The following is a 6,021-nucleotide window of genomic DNA, read 5'->3' on the forward strand; positions in this document are numbered from 1 at the left end:
GAAACACCATGGTCTGAAGAAGCACCAATACAGGCTTGCCTTTTTCTCACCTTCTTCTCCAAGGAGGACATTGAAGTGGGGCCCAGGTCTAACCCAGTTACATCCCTTCTGGGATGTAGGCTCTGGGAACAGCTTTGACATTTGCACCATAACACCACACCTCTTGTCTTAGCAGGAACACCACATGACCTCACTCCACTGAGGCCACTTCCCATGCCCACCTCAATTCTGAAGTACTTGGGAGACGATTCAAGGCAGAACAGTCCTCAGCTGCAACCACTCATCATCTTTTATAGGTGACCACAGAGGACCAAGGCAAATACCGACACATACACTCACTCCTTGCTTGTTGGTCGCAGCACCAAACCCAAGCTTTTATCTGGAGAGAGAACCCAGGTACGTGGGCTGGGCTGGTGATGGTTGAGGAAGGGGAAAAACGGCTGTGTATTCACACGCAATTTAACTGAAAGTGCCAGGTATACTGGCATGAAGGAAAAAGTAATGTACGAAGACCATGAGCAAAAACGTACCCAAACAGCTCCTTATAGCTTTGACCTTCTAGATTTTCTGCATCACTAACTCAAGAAACAGCCTGCTGCCTGGCAAGCAGAGGTGAATGAAAGGAGAGCAATGCCAACTTGTTAAAGAGAGGCCTTGCTAAAGGGATGCTGTCAGCCTGAAATTTTAAATTTCTATCTAATAGATATTAGACAACTACTACTGCAAAGAGCTTGTGGGATTACAACATGATTTTAGAAGTGTGTGAGATGGGGTCCCTTTTCAGTCTTTGCTTTACACCTTTGTCACCACTTGGTGCATAAATAATCAATTTCAATGCTCTGCTGACAACAGCATTTCATGTAATACACTCTCCAGCATATGCTTTTCAAGGGGCTAGGAAGAGTGCTTGCTTCTAGGAGAAAAAAAGGAAAAATTGGGAGGTGTAGAGATTATTACTGTCACCTTCCATTCACTTTCCCAGAGGACTTATTTTTTGTTTCAGGATTCTTCTGAATACTGATGACAAAGAGATTCCAGTATTCCTGAAAGGATGATGTTATAGAATACACTTTTTAAATTCCAAATGTATATTCCAGATTTTGTTCTTCGAAGTTTCATATTTTCAAGCACTAAAGGGATCTATCTAGATTTTGCCTTGGAACAGGTAAAAGCAGCAGCAAAGATCTCAAAAGGAGGAACTGAAAACATTGCTCATTTTAATTCCTAGAAGCTATGTAAGCAGAACACTTTTATGCTACATACATGGACCACATCTTCATAACTATTGTTTATAATGTACATATGTAGAGACAGAATGGAGCAAATTCAAAGAAAACTGCAATAGGACAATCCCTAAGATTAAGGGATACAAGAAGAAAGCTGGATGGCTGGGCAGGAAGAAGGGATTGGTAAGGGACTAGTACTGAGGTGTCTCTCAAACAGCAACAAGTCTGTTTCAGTTCCCATTCGCACAGCTTGGCTAATAAACAAAGCTACTGCCCAGGCAAACATAAGCAACACTTAGAAGACCTCAGTAGACACAAGTAGTTTTAAGACTAAAATTCTTACGGAACCATAATCCTCATACCAATATTTTAAAGGTAAACAGCATAGTAGGCTTTTCTTAACTTTCTTGATGGCTGCAAATAAAACCCTATGTAACTAGTTCTGGCCAATTTGGCTTTTTTTGAACACTCATGCAAGATTTTCTTTTAGACATGAATCAGGGAGTGTTCTTCAATTAACTTGTAATAAAAATTAAGGTTCCAAAGACAGGGTGTGTTCTGTATCACTTACCCTGCCCATAGCAAACCAAACTCACCTAGTTAGCAGCATTTAGAAACAAAGAGTGAAGTATGTTTGCTGAACAGCTTTCGTTATGAGTACCATCTATGTAAGTTCATGCAACCTCACACAGCAGTAACTATGCAGGTAAAAAGCTGCTGCTATAGTACACAAAATAACATCTGGGAAATAACTCAGCTTAAAATTCTAGTGAAGCACAGTGGGTTTTGTCTGTCTTTTTTCAGCAACCTCAGGCATCAACAGTCATACTAAAATGCTGAAAGACTCATTTAGAGGGAATGTGGTAACAAGTAAGGGGAACTAGCTAGCTGCAAGAAACATTTCTGCCACTTGAGTTACTATTTGACTTCAGCCCTTAAGAAAGCAAACAAAGTCTGGAGAAGGCAGCCAACAAATCCCTCCTCAAAAAAGAGGCTACGAGCGGAATGGTTGACAGGATGGCTTTGAGCACTAGATTGTGCAAAATGGCACTTTATTACACTGGTGAATAAAGTGACAGTGGTGATAGGTGCAGAGGTTCTAACAGGTGGAAATGGCAGAGTAAAAGAAAGCTTTACTGAAGGTAAAAAGCCAAGAGAAAGAAAGCAGCAGGAGCTGAGCAAGCATGGCTTATACATATCTTGCCCACTTAAGTGTCCCACTGTTTCTCCTAAAGCAGAAAGAAACTATTCTGCCCGAACACATAACATGAACCACTTTCTGTGCCATGAAATCTTAAGACCATCCCAGCTTTTGCCAATTTCAAAATGTGACTAAAACTCAGGGGAAGAACAAATTACATGCCGCTGTCTACAAATGCCATAAGTGATTTTGGGACATCAAACACCAGAGCTCCTATAATACTCACACAGTGGGGAAAACACGGGTTCACAGAGAATTTGACAGATGACAAAAGGCACTTGGTTCACAGCTCACTATTTCAAGGCTTAGAAGCATAAAAACGACATGACAAAAACCTACCAGTGACCAATCTTTAATGCCAGTTCTTACCTCAGCAGGCTTCTTTTGTTCATTTGCTGGTGGTTTTGACTTGCTCCTGTATTTAGAACAAGAAGAAAAGGAAGTGGAAGGACCTGTTAAAAAAAAAAAAAAAGAAAAAAAAAGAAAAAAGACCATTATACCTCATTTCAATTCATTTAATTTCTTCAGTAAAACACAAGGCACTCCAATCTCTTGAATTATCAGATTTTTTTGACAAGACGTGGGCAAAAAACCCTCTTAGGCAGTCTGTAGGCTTAATTACAGCTCCTCCAGTTCCACTCCTTTATAAAAACCACAGCACACTGAGTTTATGGGTAACATTCTGCTCTGCCCAATACAAGCATGAGTAAACAGAAACAAGCAGGCAGACAACTTTCCTTATTTCCCTTTTAATGAAGAAGAAGGAGGAGCAAAACCAAGGACAGAGTTTGCAAGTGCTCAAAAAAACCAAACAGAAACAAAGAAAGAAGCAATGATACCAAAGTGTGCTGATGAGAGATGCAAAACATGTAGTGTGGCATCTACACATTTCTGGGCAAAATGCTATTTCAGTAGAGGATACATTGATGACTCGCAGGGAATATGACAATGAATCATCATTATGTATAGAGCTATTAGATAGGCACAGGTTTAGAAGAAAAGACACTGCCATCCAGGGTTGTTTGGGGTTTTTTGCAGACAAAATGGGAAGATGCAACTTAAGGCAATGTGTGCCAAGGAACACTTACAGTGTAACTTTAGTAAATTGTTTAACAGATCAAGAACCAGTATAAAGTAACATAATTAATATACTGGTTAGAACTCTAATGCGTCAATGCTCAAGTAGTTTGCCACCTTCACCTATTTTTTTGAAGCTCTGCACAACTCAAGGCAATGGGATTCTTTTTAAACAAATAATTATAGAATAGGACCCTGGACAGTAAAATTCCTCTATTTACAAATTTCTTTTTCCCAACTCTGAATGGGAAAGATACATAAATTTCTCTTAAAATTCTAAGCAGACTCAAAACTCTTCTCAGATTTATAGGACCCCTCACCTCATTTTCCTCCTGTAGCATGATTCAGAACACCAAAGACCACAGAATGCAAAACGAAATCAAGCAAGAAACATGTTTTTTAAATTACAAGAGGTGAAACTGTTTGCCCTCAAACCACAGAAGGAAACCACAAGGGGGTGATAGACCAAAGAAAAACTAGCAGGTATTACTTACTCTCATTGTCTGAACTGTCACTGGTGCTTAGATGCCTGTGGCGTTTCATCCTGACGCATCCTAAAGAGAGAAAAAAAGTTGATGACAACCATTCTACCAGAAAATCACCGGCTGCTGGCTGACGCCAAGTTCTTCACACTAAAGCCAAAGCTCCTCTGAAGAGCTCTCAGGCATGAAAATAATCCCAGTTCAGCCAGCACGTTTTATTTCTGCGAGCAAGTACTAGAGCCAGGTATTATTTGTGTAACTGAGCACCCTCGGAACCCACATGCCTCTGCTGGGCAGAGCTTGCTTTCCATTTTGCAGAAAGGAGTGCAAGCTGCCAGCTGATTCCGGCAGGGTGAGCGTGCTCGGCTCTCCCAGGAGACTCAGTGTCCCATCTGTTCAGCTGCAGGAAGAGTTGCCATGGTGGCAGTCGCTAACTGAGAGACAGTGGAGGCCAGGAAATAAGGTGGATGTACAGCAAGGCAAGGATTTAGAAATATAACTCACCTTAGAAAAAACAAGCCAGAAACCACCACAAAAGAAAAACCAAAAACCCAAAGGCATCCAGGCAAAGCAAAAAGCAGACTTTAAATAGGGACAATCACAGAAAATAGTGACTGGTGCCATTTAATTTAAATCAGCACTTGGTTCACAAGAAATGTGGTTTTCAGAAGTTTGAGAGGTGATCAACAAGGGCAAGAGCAGAGTCCTGCACCTGGGGAGGAATAACCCCAAGCACCAGCACAGGTTGGCACTGACCTGCTGGAGAGCAGCTCTGCAGAGGAGGACCTGGGGGGTCCTGGTGGACAACAAGCCCTTGTGACATGAGTCGACAGTGTGCCCTTGTGGCTAAGAAGGCCAATGGAATCCTGAGATGCACTAAGTGTTGCCAGCAGGTCGAGGGAGGTGATCCTGCCTCCCGACTCAGTCCTCATGAGGCCACACCGGGAGGATTGTGTCCAGTTCTGGGCTCCTCAGGACCAGAGGGACATGGAGCTCCTGGAGCAGGTCCCGCAAAGGGCAACAAAGATGAGGAGCACCTCAGTGATGAGGAAAGGCTGAGGGAGTTGGGGCTGTTCAGTCTCAAAAAGAGATGACTGAGATCTCATTCATGTATTCAAGTACATGAACAGGAGGTGCCAAGATGATGGAGCCAGGCTCATGTCAGAGGTGGAAACCAGTAAAACAAGAGGTAACAGCAAAACCTGATGCACAGCAAGTTCCACCTGAATATGTGGAAAAACTTCTTTCCTGTGCAGACACTGAGCACTGAACAGATTGCACAGAGAGGCTGTGGATTCTCCCTCACTGGAGGTATTCAAGAACCATCTGGACACAACCCTGAGCCATGTGCTCTAGGATGGCTCTGCTGAAGTAGAGAGGTTGGACCAGATAATCCCTTGTGATCCCGTCCAACCTAACTGGTTCTATGGTTCTGTGATCAAGGGTAACACCGGGAAACACTTCCATGGTCTGCACCACTTCCATTACAAAAAAAAAAAGTACTGAACTTTTTGAAATTCAGTTTTTTAACATGTAATGCATACAGAGAATAGAGAAGAAGAAATTTCTGCACTTCTACTTAATAAAACAAAAATCAAAACAGTGATCACTCTAAACAAGTGGCAACTGCAGGAGGGACACATTCTTATTAGTCCTGCCATTCTACATTATTCACTGTTACATTTGTTAAATAAGATTCAATAACAGTTTACAATGAATAGCAGCAAATGAAAATCAGATTTCTGGGTTTTTAATGGATTGAGTGAGAAAATCAATAGAGAAAAGTAGTAAAAAATGATTCTGCAAGAACAGGCAAGAACTCTTTTTTTTTTTTTTTTTTAAGCAGAAGATATGCACAAGGAGGTTACAGACAGCTGAACCTGAAATGCCTGCAGTGGTCTAAGCGCCAGCCTGGCCACACCTGAAATGTAAGCAGCTTCATTTCTTAAACATGACCACATGCTGTTAAAAAAGCAACACAGCTAAATATCCCATTTGATAAACCCTCCACGTTAGTTACTGCACAATGGATCTT

Source organism: Acanthisitta chloris, unplaced genomic scaffold (assembly GCF_000695815.1).
Source record: "Acanthisitta chloris isolate BGI_N310 unplaced genomic scaffold, ASM69581v1 scaffold8902, whole genome shotgun sequence".
NCBI lineage: Eukaryota > Metazoa > Chordata > Aves > Passeriformes > Acanthisittidae > Acanthisitta > Acanthisitta chloris.